Below are 21,996 nucleotides of genomic sequence, written 5' to 3' on the forward strand. Positions count from 1 at the left end.
GCCTATACACCGGTGATTGAACGTTCGCGTACGCTTTAAGGCCGCCCCACATTCAGCGTTTCTACCGGCGTTTTTTGGCGTTGCGTCTCCCGGCGTGGTCGCATGAACGGCGCCAGAGAGGGCGTCCAGCCACACGAGCGGCACGTGGACCAGCGCCAGCGCAGCGTCACACAATGTGACCAGATTTATTTTACCAGAAACCTCCTAAGCTAATTGTGTAATGTCAATGAAAAGAGCTGTCATAAGTATACTTCAATGCAATATTTATGTATTTTGCATAGTTTTACGCTAAATAAAATATTCAGGGCAGTGTAGAAAAATTACACAAGGCTAAGCTTCAGAAAACTGGCAGCAATATCGGCGTGAACATCACGAGCGGTCGGCGCGTGGCCACGCCCTGCCGCGCGCTGATTGGTCGGCGCTGTCGAGCCGCTTCCGACGGCGGCGGCGAGATCTGGTGTCCCTTGAGCACGACGTTTTGGCTTGGCGCCAGCCTCAGCGTCGACGCCGAGCGACAAAACGCCAGAAAACGCCGGGAAAACGCTGAATGTGGGGCGGCCTTTAACGTGGTATGCTTCTGAAACGCAGGTGAGTGCGCCCATGGTATTTGCTGCCTCTGAGAACATGCAAGGTCGCCTGCGTTTACTCCGCCCATCCGTGGAAAACAATAGCTCTTTCCCCTGGTACGGCAGCCGTTGAGAGCCCTGCGATCCCATCCGTACTGCCTTTGACTCAAAGGTAATCGTTGGAGCAGAGTACTGGCTTCCTTTGTCTTTGCAATAATTGGCAGACATCCGTGAGAACTAGAGTCTCTCTAGTAGACCACTCAAAAGCAAAAATTTCAAGAGTGCCATGACTGTCTTGTGTAGTGACGACTGTATAGTTCGGCGTTCCAGGACTGTCTGCTCCGAAACAAGCCTATCGTCAAGACGCGCCAGCGCGGTCGCGAGTGACTGCCCGTGTGCGTTGCGTAGGGGACAATGGCAAAGAACGTGTGCGATAGTTTCCTCGTTGCCGCAGTGGACACACGCGGCACTATCTTCCCTTTTGTTCCGGACAGCAAATGATTTATTTTTTCGTGCCTTCGCTCTTTCTCTCCGCTATTCTTTCCGTCTTTCATTTCCCCTAACATTCTCCCAGTGCAGGGTAGCAAACCAGAATCTTCTCCGATTAACCTCCCTGCCTCTCCCACCCCGTTTATCTGTCTCTCTCTAGCAGAAGTCACTCACATAAGATATCTCAAGCCTGTATCGCGACCATCTCTTCCAGAACGACGGCGCTAGCTGGTGATCAATTTCAGTGCAACCTCGGCCCTTCTAGCGAAACGGAAGAGGACAGCTTGGAGTATCATGCCTGTGAGCTTAGAGACGAAACACCGGCGACAAAGCTATCGCGAAGCTTAGGAATCAGAATATGGTGGTAAGTTAGGAGGTGGCATTCGGGTCCTATAGATATAAGAAAGTGACGTAAGTGCCTGGTGACGAGTGGCGCTCTCATTGCAAAACTTTGACAGTAAGGGCACGTGGAGACGACCCAGTGTCGTGAATAACCGACTCACAAGCGTAGGGCTAACCTTGGGTACTGGCGAGATACGCTTGCGACACTATTATTTTTCTTTTCCCTCCTTACCTGTTCTTCCCTTTTCCCCCTCCACAAGTGTAGAGTTAGCCAATCGGGCATGTCCTTGGTTAACCTCCCTAGCTTTCCCTCTTCATTTCTCTCTCTCCCTCTGCCCCCCTCTCTATCTCTCTCTTATACAGACCCGTAGTAGTGTTCATAGGTCGCCTGATCATATGTTTAAGGTACCTTACGAACAGTTCGATTGAATGAGGCTCGACCTGTTTCGGCATCGATGTTAGGGATAGTATATAGAGGTCAGACGTCGTTATAATTCGCGGAAAGAAATAGACAAAGAAAAATTGGAGGACGCTTAAGCTTCGCCTTCAAGAGTGGAACGCGACAGCGTTCCCGTCGACCCGCCAAGGGGTGTAAGACAATGGGCTACGGCGCAGCGACTACGCGCCCCGCATCGGACGCGGTGAGCGTCGAGCATCGCAGCGTTCGGCGCGGCAACGAAATGTGCGCCTGAGCAAGCGACGCACGCCTGAGCCTTAGAAACAGCTCGTTTCTAAGGCAACACCGCATTCACTAGAGGTGGTGGTATGCAGGTGAGACATCATGCTTGTTTACTTTGCCATTTATAGACGATGACGACGTGGCACCACTGTATCACATTGTGGGGTGCTATGCACAGTGCTGTTCTTGATTTCACTACCGAATGCGGCGGGTGCCGCGCGGTATGGCACATACGAAGGCTCGTGCGTGGCGCTTTGCACTGCATGCAGAGGTAGCAGCAGTTGCCGGCCTCTATATAGTCTAATATAGTACGCATAGACTAACTGTTGTCCCCCTTACCGTCGATGCGCAGACGGGCACCTCGACACTGAGCAAGGCCGACGATGCGTTTAGCGCCTACAAATAAAGGCACGTGCTTCACAGATAACGCGCGCATGACAGTTTTGTTTATTCCTTTGTTAACGGAGCACCGTGCATTGAGTGCGCAACTGAATGAATGAATGAATGAATGAATGAATGAATGAATGAATGAATGAATGAGCGAGCGATAGAGAAGGGCAATGGCAAGTACAAACGTCCGGAGCAACGCGGGGACCCAGACGGGGCCTTCACAACAGATCTCCAAAGCTCGGCGGGTGGCTCTCACCTCAAACGCGCACCGCGTCAATGCACGCGTGCGATGTACCCACGCCGCACAAAACACAAGAGTGTCCGCTCGCGCGCGCGCGGGCGCCAAGTTTAAAAGGGCGTGTAGCGGCACCGATTTGCATGACAACACGACCGCTTCTTTCTGTCGCCTAATTCGATTTGAAGCGAGCTCCTTCTGCGTGTACGTGTCTGCACACGCTTTTCACTCTCCTCCCGTGCGAGGAGGAGGAGGATGGCTGTTGCGCGGCACTGTGCCCTTCGCCCCGGCTCATCGCGGTGAAGCCAAGGGGCAAAAGACTCGAGTGCTGCTCCTCGACCTATTGTGCGGCGCCGCGGAAACACTGGCGCGGTGGTCACTCAGCTGTGGCCCGTCGCTGTTCCTATATACATACCGGGTGAGACCGTAGATGCAGAACAGCCTCCCCGGAGAGGATGTCGCATTTGTCCTTTTTCTTCTTCGTTGCAACGGGCTGATGATGACCTGCTGAGGCGACACTCGAGCGCGTCTCGCTTAATGCGCCTGCGACGGGTTGGGCTAACAGCTGCATGCTTGTGACGCAACGAAGCCTTCCAGCTCCCCAGGCCGCTGCGCGCGCACGGGATGACCGTTCTCGGGTTGCAGGTTTCTGAATAGACGCAAGCGTTGCGGTTCTAAGAGTAATTGGGAAACAAAACATTTGTCGACACGCTAGGGACCCTGTCAGTGTGCCTGTGTGAAATCCGTTCGGGAATAATGCACGTCTATATTCTCGTCCTTGCTGTGTTAGCTTTTCCTTCTTCGCAGTGTCTTGTTGCCACAGCCCTCATACCCCGAAAGTTTGCCCTTTTACCCTGTCTTCATCCCGTTCCTCTTCTTTTTCTCTTCCCTTTTCTTCTGTTCTCTTCAAGCGCGTTGGAGTGGCGTATGTTCTGCAAAACAATTGCTGGGTCGCTTATTTTCCTCTCTGTGTGATGCTTATATGTTAAACAACAACAACAACAACAACAACAACAACAACAACAACAACAACAACAACAACAACAACAACAACAACAACAACAACAATAATAATAATAATAATAATAATAATAATAATAATAATAATAATAATGATGTTTATTACCACACAAAAATGCAGAACAAGAACAGGCCGGTTTAGGCCTCGGTTGGCATGTAGGACCGTGCCTGTGAACATTAGCGAAATACAGGCATCGATGAGATATGGAGAACAAAAGAAAAAGATAATATACTGTGGCGACAGAACCAACTTTCAAACTACAAAATTTTATATATCACCGGTCCTTCCAGTTCTCCGCGTCTGTGGATTGTATTTGGCCTTTCCTTGCTTTTGTGTTTGTGTACGCCTCTCAGCCTGTGTTTGCCTGAGCGTGCGAGTGTACGTGACTGTATATGTCTGTGTTGGCGCAGCATGTGTGTGTGCATACGCGTTGCGTAATTTTAGATCGCCGTATGTCCTATACCGAAAACACGCCCACCAAAGCAAATATCCAATTGATGATCCTTGTACACATTTGCTCCCGTGGAAATAGCGCCATATTTAGACAGACAGTTGAGCATATTGGTGGGTATTCGTGTTACTGAAAGGTACGTGTAATAATACGTACACAGGTATATGAACGAAAAGCTGGCGTTTGCGTTGTACTTCTCTTTCCTATAGTTGTGTCCGTGCTAGCACGCCTATACATATCAATAACACGCTCTATTTACTCTCATTGGTGCTCCCTTGTGCCGAGAAGCATACATAGTGCCCTCCTACGTACCACGTCTCTTAAACCGACCATTCTTTTACTTTTCATCGACAACGTATGTTTTTTTGTCGCATATTAGAATGCCTAGAGTCGCCGTATAACTTGTCAATAACTTCAGGCGCAAGCGACAACGCACTGTTCTTGTGTAAACTGACTTACTTTAGTACATAACACCATGTATTCCCGCGGCGTGTGTAGCTTTACAAGAGCTTTTTGCTTGTACAATAACAGCTGTACCCTCCCCCCCCCCCCCCATCCGCCATATTTTTTTTCAGTTCCATTGCAACGCGCATACCTCTAGTCCATATACTTGCCGGCCTTCAAGTTTTGTCTTTTGCGCTTTGTGCGTTGAATCCGCAGCTCAAAACTGGTAAGAACAACAAACTGAGCGCCGTGTGCGGGAACTGCAAGGAAAACAAGGGATTCTTGTTTGTGCACACTCAGTATGTAAGTTAAGAAGAGGCGGGCGTGAAGGGAAAGCCGTATGAGTTCACAGATGCGCTGGCATGGCGGCGGCAGCGACGGCGGCTTGGAAAAACAAAGCCCGCATGTCTGCTTTGACCAAATGAAAGCAAACAGGACTTGATTCCACTCTCGAACAGCGCTCTCTACTTAATGCCTTTTTTTCTTTTATTCGAGAAGCCCTTCTGTTGCTTGTGATACGATAGCAAAGCAGCATTTCTTTTTTTTTTATTTTTTTTTGCAGTGACAAGCATGCGCAGCGAGTTAGCGATATGTAGACGTATATATAAGCACAAGTGTGTTTACTGACGCCGAAAGAAAAAAAAAAGAGAGAAAGAAAGGAAAAAGGAAAAAAAAGAAAATATATATAATTGGACGGGGCTGAGCACGAGTACATGCTTTGAGCATGTAGTCTCAAATCAAGGTGGAGATTCGGTTGCTTCTAAAAGGAGCTCAGGAAAAGGGAGATTAATTGCAATCAAGACGGAAGGACTCTTCGGAACTTCTAGAAGACATTGACATAGCACGGAACAAATTTATAAGCGCTGACGAACCTGTTACCTGCGGGCGTCAATTATGGTATTAATGTTGTCGCTAACACACCTGCAGTGTGCTATTCGTACACCCGTTTGCACGTCCCGATATAGCGCCACTAAAGCTTCTTCGAAAACTTATCTTTGATTCAATGAAAAAAAAGGAGAGCCGGGGGTCTCCGCATCTGTTGACATATTCGACAACTGCTGCAAGAAGATAGAAATTGCTATCTTGCTTTAAGTGAACTTCCGCTTACTGCACAACTGGAGTTTGTGAACGACTCTGTGGCGACAGATTTTCCTGACAAAGGAGACGTTGTCTGATAAGATTAATGGCCGTTGGAGCTTGAGTTACATCAGCCTATATGACGCACATTAATCGCAATTAACAACGCAAACACATCACATGTAGTCAGCGGTAAGAGACGAAAGACAAAATAGCAAGGATAAAGAAGAAGCTGTGTCTCTTCAGATCGAATTTTTTTTATAATGTAGTGGCTTCGTAAAAAAAATGGCATGATCCCTTCTAAAAAAAGAACTTACAATCATCATTACGTCATGTTAGGTAGTACCGACCCCCAAGTTAACAGGAGGTAAAGGAAACCTTTATTAGGTTTCCATTACAAACCCTGGCCAATCCGCCCCTCGTGGGTACGTGCCATATGTTGAAGGCAACGACGACGACGACGACGACGACGAAGACAACAACAACAACAACAATAATAATAATATTAATAACAACAACAACAACAAGTTCCCCGTCACCGGGGAGCGCCACTTCTACAAACGAAGGTGACTCGGAGAAGAGTCGTCACTGAAGGAAGTTTTCTTCTTCGCGAAAGTAATTGGTTCACGCGAATCAGTCAACGGTAAATTTACTCTAAATCAGTACTGCATGAAATAGTGCGAGGATTACCTGCGATCCATGTTTACTAGTACTGTTCTTTGCATGTGAATTATGTTTAATATTTGTGCTTACTAGTCGTTGCGAATCTATAATCAGTGTTGTTTACTCACTTTCTTCATGTACCTCAAAACAGGAGGTCCCCTTGCAGCCTTGAGCTACGGGACCTCGTCCTGTATATTCAACCGAATGTGTACCACCGTTGCAAATAATAAACGTTCTTTTGATTGACTGATTGAAAATATTGCGGCAACAATCGCGTCACTGCAGCGCTTTTTACTGTTGCCTCAAACGCTACTTTTTAAATCGAATCTTCCTTTGCCTACCACCTCCTTGCCTAATAAGAACATAATATTTATACGTAGAACGTTGGCTCATAGATATCCTTAAAGTACAGGACACTTTCGTTGCTTGTCACAAACACCAAAAAATGTTGGAACGTTATTTGCGGACCAAGGAAGAGAAGACACTATCTTTAATTGACGATAACGGTGTAGCCATTTGGAGTGCTGAATGTTGTACTGAGCTTTTATGATGTTTCTTTCCCAGTCTTTCTTGAACATTTGCTCTTTCTTTCCTTTGTACTTCTGAGTGTAACTTCCTTACTGTGAATCCTATCTTTATTGATTGGGTTGATGTAAAAAAAAAATTCTGATTTGAAACTGTCTTCATCTTGTGGAGTGGATGATATCACTCGTACGTTTAAAAAAAAAGCACAGAAACTTACTCATCTATTATGCTATCGAAATTGTTTTCTCAGTCCTTAGAATCTTGTTGTTGGCCAGGTGTTTGGAAGATGGGCAAAGTGGTTCCGTTCTTTAAATCTGGAAATGTACAGTCTCCCCTGAATTACACACCCATATCTATCACCAGTGTCCCCTGTAAGATCCTTGAGCACATTATTTATTCCCACCTGGTTTACTTTCACGGATTTCTCAAATATTTCTCATGCGAGACACAACTTGTTTTCTTTACATATGATCTTTTCCCTGCGTTAAACAATGGACGAATTATAGAAAGCATATTTCTCGACTTTTGAAAAGCTTGTGACCTTGTTTCTCATCAATTATTAAGGTTTTAATCTTAGACTACTAAATATTGACCTTACTATACTCGTATAGGTTGAAACCTTCTTGAGTATTAGAACTCACTTCGTAACTGCTAATGACTGCTAATAAATGCAATTCTTCAGATGCTCTTGTAACCTCTGGTGTACCACAGGGTTCTCTCTTGGGTCCTTTGTTATTCCTTATATATATTAATGCATCCTGTCTAAAACGTTTAATTCTTGAATTCCGTCATTTTCTGACGACTGCGCAATTTACCGAGTTACTTTTAATAGTACTGATGGCACCAGCCTACGACAAGACCTTAGCGAAATTGCGTCCTGGCACGAAGAATGGAGCATGCGACTTATTCCGAATGAATGAGAATTAACGCGAGTTTCGTCTTGCACCAATTCCAACATTCCCAATCATATTATTAAGGGCTGTGTTTTAGAAAGTGTATCATCGTTAATATACCGCCTCTACGCTTCCTTCGCAAACTCCTATCAACTACATAAATAACATGGCGAATCTGTCACTTGAGCACCTACGTAGAAATTTTTACAAAGCCCCTTCCTCATTTAAGCTTTCTCTATAAAGCCTTATTTGACTAAAGCTCGAGTACACCAGCTCAGTTTCGGATCCCGCTATTGACTGTCTTGGAAATATTTTGAAGTCCGTCCAAAATCGCAGTGAATGTTTCATTTCTTCAGACGCGGGCATCTAGTGCATCATCTACTACTAACACTTTCTTCACGTCGAAAGCTTTCTAGTTGATAAAATCTATAAAAAAAAGAAAATGATGTTCTAAAACATCATTTTCTTTCAGTATCATCCTATATGTATAATAAACGAAACCGATCACTAGCATAAAACACACGTGCCATTCTACTGGACAAAGCTATTTCTTGACTCTTTTCTTCCCAATACGTCCAGAGAATGGAATCGCCTGCCCGCCTCTGTCACGGATGTCAGCGACGTACTTGAATTAAAGGCTGCTGTTGAAGATTACTTGCATTCTTACAAGCCGAATCGTATTCTTTTTTCGGTGACGCTCGTTTCCTACTCCCTTCTGTAACAAACACCCTCGGACCTTGAAAGTATTCAAATAAATAAATAAATAAATAAATAAATAAATAAATAAATAAATAAATAAATAAATAAATAATCTCTTCATTGAATAGCGCACAATATCAACGGTCACGTTGGTTTACCTGATTCGATTTTTTTTTTTACTTTGCCACTGGGTATACCTCCAGCTGGGCATGTTTGACTGTGACACAAGATGTATAGCGCCCTTAAAGGTATTTAGATGCGGGTACTTCTCTGTGCGTACGCATCCAGTTACCGTTCTTTCCTCCTCGACAATTGTAACACGTCTCTTCGATCACCGTGACGTCGGTGCGGCGACGCCTCGCACTGTGCATCCATCTGATGCGGTGTTTGCATTTCAGCATAGCTTTGTGGATGGCGTAGCGCGTAAATAGACAGAATTGAATGCGATGAAAGGTATGACCTTCGTGGTGCGCAAACGCTGCATTACATTACACGGCGCACAGGATAAAATGAAGACCATTGTGCGCCCCACCGTTAGTCCTATAGTATTTAATTACAGCTCTTTACATATAGACTGCAACATGTGCGTTGGATCAACACATTTTATGTGCATTTAGCCTGGAACTAGCCTTTAAATTTGGTTTATCAATTACTTGTTCATTAACTTTATGTATCTTGTAGCGACAACTTAGTTATCAGTATCAAACGCTCGTTTAAGGCGGATGGATTATACCACACCTTGGGTTGAGGACTTTGAGTTGTCTCCTAGATAAAGGAAGCTATAATAGAAACAAGAGAGAAGCAATTCTTGGTCAGTGTTGGCGCGCGATTAAGAGCGCCGACGCGACCCTGCATATTGGCTTTTAATTACTCGACGTGATCGGCTATTAAGTGCTTCGAGTAATAAACCAACAGCAGCCGCTCTGATTTTCAGATTCTTCAACGAGCATACCAAGCACACTTCTAAGCCACCAGTTTGACAGGCCTGTAAGAACTCATAATAATTCTCGATGAATATGCCGACTTGCGTTCGGAACGGAATATTCAGTTTGCTAGTGTTACGTTTCGCCTACAACGCGCGGTAATGCCGGCGCGGATGCAACGGACGCCGGGGCTTTGTTCAAAGCGGCGGACATTTTTGCCCGTTCGACGACGCCACAACGCCTACCCGCCAAGCGTGTCCAGGCGTGTTTCAGTGCCACGTGTCTTCGTGTGTGCGTGTGTGTGTGTGTGCCCTCGCTTGTCAAAGCGCGGCAGCCGGGGAGCGGAGTTCCCCGAATGAGGGGCCTGGAGGTCTCTCGGCCCAACAGTTCGCGCCGTCGTGGGGTCATGCTCCGCCGTCCCGTGACCTTCATCCCGTGACCTTCATCCTGTTACCTTCTCTTTTGGACCGCGACGCCGAGGGTATAAGAGCAGCTGCCCCCGGACGCCAGGATAGAGGCTCCGATTTGTACTGTTGAGTTACGTGCTCTCCCGTCTCTCCACTTCGGTCGAACTGACCGGCCGCTCTTTTGCTATGTTAGAATAAACAAGTTGTTCTGTTACCAGTCTTCTCATGCTTTGCCGGGACCTTCGGATGCTTCCAGTGCCCCAGGCCGCCAGGCCAACGCTACCCTTGGGGCTTGCGACCCATTGCCAATAACGGGCGTCAGCACCGAGACCCCAACAACTCGTGTCTGCGGTGCGATTACAACATCTGGTTGCCAGCGGTGAGATCGCGACAACGGAGGCCAGCAGCGAAGAGATGCGGTTGACTGTATGCTGAGCAGCTCAACGACCATCCGGGAGCAGTGCAACGAGCCCTGTGTGATGACTGGTTGCCTGCAGCGGAACGACTGCGCTGAATTCTTGGCTGCGAGGTTTGGTGAGTGCGGGACTTTCTTCTTCTGAGTTTTGCCAGGCTTTTGTTAGTGTTAGAAACAGAGCTGGTAATTGGGGTTGTCGTTGCTGCCGGGTTAGTTTGCGGCAAGACAATAGTAGGCAGTAGAGAAAGCAGCATTCAGAGCAGCCATGGATTTGAAGTCGTTGCGCAAACCGAAATTGCTGGAGCTTGCGAGAGAGTTGGGTCTGGATGTCTCAGACAAACTCAGAAAACCAGAACTGCTAAGGGCTATTCTTGAGTTAGAAGCTGAGGATGACGAGCTGTCGGAATGCCTTGAGACCATTGAGGAGAGGGAGGAGCAAAAAGAGAAACAGGAGCGCGAACGTAAAGAACAAAAAGAGAAAGATGAGCGCGAACTTAAAGAACAGAAAGAGAAAGATGAGCGCGAACGTAAAGAACAGAAAGAGAAAGATGAGCGTGAACTTAAAGAACAAAAAGAGAAAGAAAAAGAAGAGCGCGACCGTCAACACGCGTTGGAAATGAAGCGTCTCGAGTTAGAGATGGAACGCGCTCGTAATGGAAGTCAGGCACACGGTGCAGGAGAACGAGTATTGTTCAAAATGACTGACCTGATGCGGCCGTTTAAGCTTGGAGAGGACATTGGTTTGTTCCTGGTTAACTTTGAGCGAACGTGCGAGAAGCAGGGGTTCTCTCGGGAAACGTGGCCACAGCGCTTGCTCACTTTGCTACCCGGCGAGGCGGCCGACGTAGTCGCTCGCTTGGAGAGAGAGGAGGCAGAGGATTTCGACAAAGTGAAATCGAGTCTGCTAAAAAAGTACCGGCTGTCAGCGGAGGCGTTCCGTCGGAAGTTTCGGGAAAATGAGAAAGGCAGAAGTGAGTCATATACAGAGTTTGCGTACAGGCTTATGTCAAACATGCAGGAGTGGCTCAAAGAAGAGAAAGCGTTTGGTGACCACGAGAAAGTTCTGCAGTGTTTCGGGCTAGAACAGTTTTATAGTCGGTTACCTGAGAACGTGCGGTACTGGGTCTTGGATAGGCCAGACGTTAGTACGGTGGCTAGAGCCGCTGAGTTAGCCGAGGAGTTTGTGACGCGTCGGGCTCGCGGAGCTAAGGACGGTCAAAAGGGTGAATTTGGCTCCAAGTTTGAGAGGCCGAAGTTCACACCCATGAGAGCAAAGGGGGATACACGTAGTGCGGATGCGAGTGAAAGCAGTCCGACCGAACGTAAGGAGACGGCGGCAACCGAAGCCGAACGCAGAAAGCGGTTCGAGATGAGGCAAGCGCGCGTTTGTTATACGTGCCAGAAGCCGGGTCACTTTTCGGCGCAGTGTCCAGAAACAAAAACACAAGTCGTGTTTTTGTCTATATGCAGCACTGACGAGAACATGAAGCTTCTCGAGCCTTACATGCGAGACCTCCTCGTGAACGGGAAAGAGTGCCGAGTGCTTCGCGATTCCGCAGCTACAATGGATGTAGTTCACCCCTCTTACGTAGAACCCGATATGTTCACGGGCCAGTGCGCATGGATCAAGCAAGCAGTGGAAGCTCATAGCGTGTGTCTTCCGGTAGCAAAAGTGCTTATTGAAGGACCTTTCGGAGCACTTGAGACGGAGGCCGCAGTGTCATCTATGCTGCCCCCCCAGTACCCATACTTATTTTCAAACAGGTCCGATCACCTCCTGCGCGAGAAGGGGCTTTTGTTTGGTGAGGCTAGCGTTCAGGCCTTAACCAGATCGAAGGTTCGGGAGCTCGCTGCAAAGGCGGTAGATGCGGGACCGACGTTGTTGAACGATGAGAAAGGGTCAGAGGCGCAGCAAGCTGGTATTCAGAGCACGCCCGAACGGGATAAAATTGAGCCTGTAGCGTTAAAGGCACCAGATACTGGAGAGGAAATTCCCGATGCGGGAAAGTTAGAAGAGCTTCCGGGACTAGGCTCAGTGACGAACAGGAAAGACACCGATCAAGTCATTAGTGACTTAATAAGTAAAGCATCGCTGTCGCCTGAGCAGAAAACCGAACTACACCAGCTCTTACAAGAGTTTCAAGGTCTGTTCTCTGAGAGGCCTGGTAGGACTTCTGTCCTTACTCATGACATAGAACTTACCTCCCCAGAGCCAGTACGATCCAAGGCGTACCGGGTGTCACCCCGCCAGAGCGATATTATGGAGGCTGAGGTAAAGAAAATGCTACAGCTCGGTGTTATTGAAGCGGGTGAGAGTGATTATACCTCCCCTTTGATTTTAGTTGAGGTACCGGGCAAGGAACCTCGTCCTTGCGTCGACTACCGCAGGCTTAATTCCATCACTAAGGATCAAATTTATCCGATCCCTAACATCGAGGAGCGCCTTGAGAGAGTGAGTAGCGCTCAGTTTATTTCCACCCTAGATCTTGTCAGGGGTTATTGGCAGGTTCCACTTACAGAAGAGGCTAGTAGGTATGCGGCGTTCATTTCACCAATGGGGACATTCCGTCCTAAAGTTTTGAGTTTTGGTTTGAAGAACGCGCCATACTGCTTTTCAAGCCTCATGGATAAAGTGTTGCGGGGACAGCAAGAATTCGCTTTACCGTATCTAGACGACGTAGCGATATTCTCCGCATCCTGGCCGGAACATATGGCGCACTTGCGGGCAGTGCTAACCCGCCTGCGAGATGCGGGCTTGACAGTCAAGGCTCCCAAGTGCCAGTTAGCACAGGCCGAGGTTGTCTACCTCGGACACGTGATTGGTCGGGGTCGTCGCCGCCCCTCTGAAATAAAGGTGGCCGCTGTGCGAGACTTCCCGCGACCGCGCACGAAGACCGATATTCGGTCGTTCTTAGGTGTCGCCGGCTACTATCAGAGGTACATCCCCAGGTACTCTGATATCGCGGCTCCCTTGACGGATGCTCTAAGAAAGACAGAGCCGCAAACAGTCGTCTGGGAGGAGACGAAGGAAAGGGCTTTTAGCGCCCTAAAGAGCGCCCTAACAAGCCAGCCGGTGCTACGATCGCCCGACTACACAAAAGGGTTCGTTGTTCAGTGTGATGCTAGTGAGCGAGGCATGGGCGTTGTACTGTGCCAACGGGAAAATGGAGAAGTAGAACACCCCGTCCTGTATGCTAGTCGTAAGCTGACGAGTCGTGAGCAGGCGTATAGCGCCACCGAGAAAGAGTGTGCGTGTATCGTGTGGGCCGTTCAGAAATTGTCATGTTACCTAGCTGGCTCGAGGTTTATCATTGAAACGGATCACTGCCCTCTCCAATGGCTGCAGACCATCTCTCCCAAAAATGGCCGCCTCCTGCGCTGGAGCCTCGCTTTGCAACAATATTCCTTTGAGGTGCGTTACAAAAAGGGGAGTCTCAACGGTAACGCCGATGGCTTAAGTCGAAGCCCCTAACGTGGGAATCAGCCTCAAAATTGCTTGTTACTGATGTTTTTCTTCCTGAGGCAGGATTTTTTTTAACTTATTGCTTTTGTGTAGTGTTTCAAAGTGATGATGTGCTTTTTAGTGCAATTTTTCCGATGTGTGGACGCGTTCTGAGTGCTGCTAAACTACTGTAAGGAACTAGGCAGCAGTAAAAAAAAAAAAGGGGAAAGAGCCTGGCAGGGCTTAGTGAGGGTTGTGCCGTGCTTGCTGACTGAGCGGTTGACTTTCAGGCGTGGTTCTAACGCTTGCCGGAAACGAGAACAAAAATGTCAACTCTCCCGACGTCACTTTGCAGTGTCCTGTGTGCACCTGAACGTGAGAACGAGGCCTTCTCTGTGCGCTGCGTTCAAGAAACGCCAAAGGACGCCCGACTTCGGTTATGAGCATCATCGAGCGACATCCCTCCGGACAGCGGATGCAGTCCCCTGACCATCGGGATCTCCTTCCCCCGGCGGGGCGGTCTGTTACGTTTCGCCTACAACGCGCGGTAATGCCGGCGCGGATGCAACGGACGCCGGGGCTTTGTTCAAAGCGGCGGACATTTTTGCCCGTTCGACGACGCCACAACGCCTACCCGCCAAGCGTGTCCAGGCGTGTTTCAGTGCCACGTGTCTTCGTGTGTGCGTGTGTGTGTGTGTGCCCTCGCTTGTCAAAGCGCGGCAGCCGGGGAGCGGAGTTCCCCGAATGAGGGGCCTGGAGGTCTCTCGGCCCAACAGTTCGCGCCGTCGTGGGGTCATGCTCCGCCGTCCCGTGACCTTCATCCCGTGACCTTCATCCTGTTACCTTCTCTTTTGGACCGCGACGCCGAGGGTATAAGAGCAGCTGCCCCCGGACGCCAGGATAGAGGCTCCGATTTGTACTGTTGAGTTACGTGCTCTCCCGTCTCTCCACTTCGGTCGAACTGACCGGCCGCTCTTTTGCTATGTTAGAATAAACAAGTTGTTCTGTTACCAGTCTTCTCATGCTTTGCCGGGACCTTCGGATGCTTCCAGTGCCCCAGGCCGCCAGGCCAACGCTACCCTTGGGGCTTGCGACCCATTGGCAATAACGGGCGTCAGCACCGAGACCCCAACAACTCGTGTCTGCGGTGCGATTACAACACTAGTAAACAAAGTACTACTAGTGAAACTTTAAATGACTCACGTTAGCGTACATGTTGTAAATGTAGCCTGGAAGCCGTGCAGTGATATGGTCACGCCAATTTTGTCAGAATTCCGGGTACTAGCACCAGATTCAACATATTCGTCCCAGGAGTGTGCCGCGAAATCCATCAGAGTTTCAATTACTGCCGTACTTCATCGATCGTCATTCGGTAATGTCCGGAAGTAACAAACTCTGGTGCATGCAGTTGGCAACGCATTTTGGAGCCATATATTCTGAGCCTGCAGGTGCTAGTAGCTAGAGCAGTGCTAAATTGACATGACTCTAAAACTGCATGACTTCAATTCTGTAATTTATAAAATAAAAACCCATTTAGGGGAACTCTGTTAACCTCTTGAAAGATGGAATTGCGCTACCACCTACGGGTGACATTTCTTTTAATGTTTGAGGAAAACCAACTATAAACAGGCGGTACTCGAGTGACCACTTGAAAAATGCCGCACAAGCAGGATGTAACGATCTTTGCTAAGAATTTGAGCTATTCACGTGACTCTAACATTGATTACCATCATCTGCAATGTCTACCGATGTCCTTACATGACCTTGTGTTCGTTAACAGGTGGGACAAAATAGAGAGGGAGAGGAAAGGCAGGGAGGTTAAAAGATATCAGTCTCCGGTTTGCTACCCTACACTGGGGATGGGAGATAGGGGTTAGAAAGAGGACAAAGAGGAAAACGGTAAAAAAAACACGCGCACGCGGAGGCACACACACACAAGAGGCGTTCTAGTTAAAGACGTTCACAAAGGCCGGTAGGTCGCAAAAAGCGCAATAGTGCTTGCACGGCCTTCTTCTGTGAAGGTATGTCCTTTCGATGGTGTAAAATTCTTTTTCCCATAGCGGTTAGTCGTCCAGTTGGTCTATAGTCCGTGGCAAAATAACGTCACAAGCGGCCCGGCGTGCAGCGCAGTTGAATTATGCCAACGATTTTGACAAGGGGGTATGCGTATACCAATATTGTAGCTGAGACACGTATACGTCAAGTTGAACACATGTAGCCATGCACCGTCGAGCAGTCAGACCCCGCACCTCCGCACAAAAGAAGCGGCACTTGCGCCTGCACACAACAAAAATAGGCCACATTCTATACCGCCAGGCGAAAGCAGTTTTTTCCCATTCATGTCACTCGCAACATCCGCTGGTTCCAGCGTTTATTCATCATCGTTCGCGCGTGCTTCTGTTTGCGTATGCCTCGCCACGTCCGTTGTTCCGGCACCACCTCTTCCCTCGCCCTCGACCACTACTCCCGAGTTTCAACGAGCCACCGGGCGCTCGGTCCCTCTGGCATCGCGCCGTCTCAGCGGCGGAAGTCAACTCGCCCGCCGTCGGGCCGGCGCATTAATTGCCGCCGCGGCAGCCACACCAGCTCTGACCTCGGAGAGAGCGCGGCCCGTTTAATTGGCGGCCTGCGAGATCGCTATCGGCGGCTGCGGCTTCAGTCGGTTCCCCTCCTCGCGCGCCCATTCAGCCCGGCGTCCGGCCCGAGCGATTGCCATCGGCCACCGGCGACGCGAGGTGTCATCCGGCGCCGATTGTGTCGGCCGCGTCGCAGCCTCATTCAGCTTTAGTTCAGCGTTGAATGCGACGTCTGGCTTTGTGTCGACCCGCCGGTATATCTCCCCCCCTTACCTAGTCGAATGACGACGAGACGTTGCCGTGTCCGTATAGAGAAACAACGGCCGTACATTGTACCGCCAGTCCTTTGGCGGAGAATTGCGACGCCGGAAAGAAGGAGGAGAAGCCTTCTCCTCATTGCGCGTCAATGCAGTGCTTCTAAATGTCTCGCCGGTGATGCGCAGGAGCGGGCCACAGGCTGTGCCACGCGCTGTGCCCCGTGTATCTGTACGAGCGTTCGCAGAGGCGAGAAGGATTAATAGTTGAGGCCTTACTTGAGTTGAGGGGGGGGAGGGGGGAGACTCTGAAGAAAGTTGCGCGTAAGTGAAACGGGCTCGCGCGTGCCTTCGCACGCGAAACCGCATAGCGGCCGCTGTTGAGAGGCGCAGAAAGCGGTCGTTGCGGCGTGTGCGGTGTATACAGTGGTTCTTTCATCACGCGCTCGTCAAAGAGCGCGGAGCGTCTCCTGTGCGGAACGCGGTGATGTGTGTCGTATAGACATTCTATACGTCGGCATTGCTGCACCTTGCCTTGCGCTTGTCTCCCTGCTCCCCTTTCTCGCAAGAAACAATTGCTCGCTAGCCGAGCCCGCGCCCGGTCTTCTGGGTCGGTGGTTTCTAGATGACAGCAATAAGATAAGCTTGCGAGTAACGCGCTTGCGTTGTTACTGCAATGAATCAGATTAACAATGGTAAAAGAGGACGCTGCGCCACCTGGTATACTGTGGGGTCCTTCCGTAGATCTAGTTACATCGTCACTATCAAGCTGTCCACCGTCGCATATTTCCGAGCTGCATGAAGAAACAAGAAACACGTGTCTGCTTGAGAAATGAGGCGAGCTTCGAATTTGCTATTACGTCGTCTTGAAGAAGCAAATTTTCATGCGCTGAGTTGCCGCAGGAACACTCATGCATCCAAGTCCTGCGTAGAATAGCGTCCGGATGTTTTCTAAAGCCACAGCGCATCGTCTAGGGCAGCAACTCGGGCTATATGCGTAACATCTACCTCTGGATCACTCCTGAATACCAGGGTGACTATGTGCCATTTCGGCGTGAAAAGGTCGCTTTCATTAATACGTATCTGTTTTAGAAGTAGTTGGAAAGGATTTACGACGCCAAGGTCGACAATAGCAGCCTCGGTGGTCACCTGCGTCAAAACGCAATAATAATTTCTTTGCCTACTCTTACCCATTTTGCTGAGTTTGGGTTGCTACGAAAACCTACTTTTTCCTCGTTGGAATGGCATACACGCTCATGTGCGACTCGTGCACTTGTGAAAGAACAATCGAGCACGTTCCTTCTTTCTTTTGTACTCGTTATGACATTTTAAACCAGTTAAACTCAGTTAAACTGGACTCAGTTAAACCAGCTAGAGTTTAGATCATATTCAGAGACAAATATTTTTGGACCATAGCCTCATGCTTTGCAGGATCACTAAGCAACATGGGTAATATTACAATTTCTTTTAATCGACTGACCGCAGTGAGTGATCGCAGGAGCAAGGGCAGCCCACATCAAGCGGGGACAGTCTTCGGACTGAATTAACCCAGCTAGAGATTAGACCAATTTCAGAGATAATGATTCCTGGACCATGGCCTCATGCATTGCAGGATCACTAAGCAACACGAGTAATATTACAATTTCTGGAATCAACTGACCTCAGCGAGGGATTGCAGGTGTGAGGGCAGCCCCACATGCGCGCAATGTTATAGTGTCTCCTATTATTTTCCCTCCATTGCTGCTTCCTTCTCTCTCGCCCTTCCTTCTTTCTCCGTCCTTAACCTCTTATCACGGTGTAGGGTAGCAAACAGGACGTTAGTCTGGCTGATGTCCCGGCCTTCCTTCTTCCTACTTCATCTCCTCTCATCTATGAACTTCTGGCTTTCATTTGGAGCTAGGGCTCTAGAGATATGGCGCCACAATTCTGCCTGATGTAGCCTGATGTGCACACATCGCGTGTATCGAAGCAACGTTATCGCATGATGACACGCAGGTCGACATGAGCATGACGACTACAATTGCATGACAACGACTGCGACATGACGGCAAGACGGCGATGGCCTGACTACACCAAACTGTAAAATGACGATGATGAAGGTGATGAAACATAATGACGTCGATAACGACGACAGCGGCATGACGAAAATGCCAGAACGTTGATAAATACACGTAGATGACGATTATATGACGGCGACGACGTGGCAAGTATACGGTGATGTGGCGAAGATGACTGAATAACGATTACAATGGCATGAAGACTACGTAAATGCCCTCGTTAATAATGATGTTAATTATGGTGATGATGTCTGTACGATTATGTACGATTATCATGCGCCATGGGCCCTCATTGTAGTGACGGGGACTAATATTGACATAGCTAACCCCGGCAACAATTAGTTCGCGGAATTGATGAAAGAAAAGCTATCGTATCTGACCAGCTCAGATTAAGTGCCCACCGTAAGCACAGATGACGTCAGTGAGCGCGTCTTTTCGGGGGCTATTCAAAATTTAGAATTGTGCAGGTACGGTTCGTGCTTTATCACGCACGGCTGTTATATCTGTTGTGGACAGCGAATCGACGGAATGCCAAAGCGACTCAAGATGAAAAAAAAAAACAGCGTAGTACATACACCAAAACAGTTTGCAGGCGAGCGAGTTTTCATTCAAATGATATCGTATTGATACTGGCAGTTAGCAGTAGTTATATGTTCTATCAGAATTTTTAATCCTTCGTTGACACCAGAGGTGTCGGCAGGATGAAGACAAGTGTCAGAGGCACTGTAAAATCACGTTGTTTTATGACGTTGTGAATTGTGAAATGGCGTTGTGAATTTTCTATTGAACTTAGGACTTCCATTGCGCTTATATCACAATGATGGATTTGGAATATACTGAAAAAGAGAGAGAGAGAGAGAGTGAGAGAAAAAAAATATGATGCGAGCAAGGTACAGATGTGAACTGCAAAGCTTCTGGTTGACTACTCTACACCGTGAAAAAGGGAGGAGATAGATGACAGAGGGAAACCATGTTCTCTGTAGACGTCTGAGAGTATACAAGAGAGACAACATATATTCAACTTGAATACATGTATTAATAAGTATAGTGTTCGTCACAGAGGTCACGATCTACGGGTGGAAAGATATCCAGAAAACGACGTTATTGCCACCTACGGGCTGAGCGAGATACCAGGGTGCGTGTGAGAGGGGATCGACACCTTTGTACAAAACTACGACTATGCGTATGATACATGCACTGCTTGCGGGTTTTTCTCCGGGCTGCATTCTTCTATTGGCCAGCCGCAAGCACAGTCGCTGTAATGTCCATATGTATATGCACAAAGGAGGCACAGCGGCGCCAGCTCTTTTTCTCTTGAAGTGCCTTTATTAGCGCGACCCCTCTCATCAAGTAGCGTTCGCTGCTACAGCCAACGAACGACCGTCTTTATAATCCCGACCATCGGGGAAGGCTTTTCTGTTTACGGCCGAGCACGGCGCGCGTTTCTCATTCTGTGTAGAAAGGAGGCCTAGGCGAACGGATCATCGCCTCTGGCCACCACGCACTCCATCGTTCCCCCCTCCTCCTCCTCCTCCAGCCCTCGTTCCCCCGTGGTTGAGCAGAAAGGGAGAGAGGGAGAGGAGGGACCATAAACAGGCGTTCCTAATTGAAACTCCTGACTCGACACTGTCGACGGCACTCACAATATGGCCCCCTTCTATCTCTTTGTCTGTGTGTTTGTGTGTTTGTGCGCGTCAATGCGCGAGGTGGCAAGGAGCGAGTACGCGTGCCGTTTTACGACGCACTCGTCGCTTATGACCGTGGCTTCGCCGTCGTGCGCGAACCGTTTGGCGACCGTGAGGCCTCGTTCGCTCGCTTCTCCGCGGTTTTCATCCTGCTGCTGCTGCGGCGGCGGCTGCGGCGGCGGCGGTGGGGAAATGATGGCACGAGACGCGTGTTTGCGGTCGCCCGATGAATGACACACTAAAGGGAGACCCCCTCCACGCAGAGGCTGTGTCAACCCGCGGCGGGTGACGACAGTGAAGCGCGACCACCCGAGAGCCCGCGCGGCGATGGCGACGCATTATTCTCCTTTGCCGTATGTCGTGTCTGCAACGGGCGTTCGTTGACCCGCCGGCTTACTCGTTGCCGCCGAAACGGTTCTCTCGAGTGCCGGCGAAAGCAAACTGAGGAATCAAGTGCTACAAGTGCCGCCGGTTGTCGTTCGGCGCTTCTGGGTTCCTGTAGCCTAACTGCAATCGTGCGACAGGGCTGACAAGTGGCCCTGAAAACAGGTTTCGCTAACCAAGGACCACTTTTTACAGCGAAGCTGTATATGGCTAGGGTTCCGCGCATTTTTGTTCTCCGTGAGCAAAAACTATCATCATCAATCGCTCATACCCCCGTAAGCATTCATACTCCCGTAAGCAAGCAAAAAATGCAATGGCTCATAGCTCCGTAAGGCAAGCACTTAGCAAAGTGAAGCGAACAGTGCTTAATTTTTTTTGCAATCACGCACACAACATACAGAACAGCATGTCGAAAACTGTCATCATTAATGGCTCATACTCTCCGAGCTATGGGGGGAAGACGACGAAGTCGAAGATAGCGGACGTGCTCCGCATGGGCTCCCGCTTTGAGACCGTTTTTCGGTGGAACTCCCTGTGCTGTGGACTTGCTTTTGGTGGGATTGTCCACAGGAAGTTGCCCTCTCCCTGCGGACACCTAATTTCGGCAAGTTTGCCCCCTTTTTAGGGGTTTCTTCCCTCGCTTCTCGTGCTCAACCACCGCGCGGCAAAGTTAAGCCTCATCATTAGGCCGAGCCGCCGCCGACGGCACCGGGCTCCGGGGCGGTGACTTGTGGTTGTGGGCCTCTGTGAGGCTGAAGACAATGGAGTACTCCCTTGAGGGAGAGACTATAACGCCCGAAGAGTTCGAGGCGGGAGAATGGGCCTGGGTTTTGCGGGCTCAAGATCAATTCAAGAAATCTGTATACGGGAACCATCCCGAGAGTAGGCCTAGCGAGAAGCAGGCGGGCAGCGACGGGCGCCAGACGCACGGAGCAGAACAAGTCAAGCGCGGGAAAGCGCCGGTGTGGAAGAAACGGGGACCGTTTCTGAAGATGCCACCCAAGGACTTCAAGGTTGTGTGCCGACCCAAGAATTGGGACTTGAGTATGGTGACGTCGAGGGAACTCGGATATGCCTTGAGAGCGGCAGCGGAGCTGACGAATGCGACTGCGACTGCGGCGGAGGAAGACCTGGTACGGGTCAACGAGACAAATAACACGATGACGGTGAGCACGCCGTGTATGCATCGCAGTGGGGCATATGCGAATGTAAAGACGCTCAAGCTGAGCGGTCATGACCTTGAGATTTCGGCGTACGTGGCGGCGCCGGAGAACTCTGTGCGCGGAGTCATTTACAACGCGTACAACGGATGCCCACTGGCAGAAGTTCGGGCGGGATTCTTGAAGAGGAATGACGGCATAGAAATTTTGGATGCCAGA

The 21,996-nt window shown here is 49.2% G+C and overlaps 1 long non-coding RNA gene across 1 annotated transcript in view; it reads left to right on the forward strand.

The window, feature by feature from the left end:
* The first annotated feature begins 300 nt into the window (after positions 1 to 300).
* The window catches only part of LOC129387595 (uncharacterized), a 207,913-nt gene continuing 186,217 nt past the window's right edge, over positions 301 to 21,996 (forward strand). Inside the window, exon 1 of the long non-coding RNA XR_011892808.1 lies at positions 301 to 588. This is a non-coding gene — a long non-coding RNA (uncharacterized lncRNA). The remainder of the gene's footprint in view (positions 589 to 21,996) is intronic.

Source organism: Dermacentor andersoni, chromosome 2, assembly GCF_023375885.2.
Source record: "Dermacentor andersoni chromosome 2, qqDerAnde1_hic_scaffold, whole genome shotgun sequence".
NCBI classification, from domain to species: Eukaryota; Metazoa; Arthropoda; class Arachnida; order Ixodida; family Ixodidae; genus Dermacentor; species Dermacentor andersoni.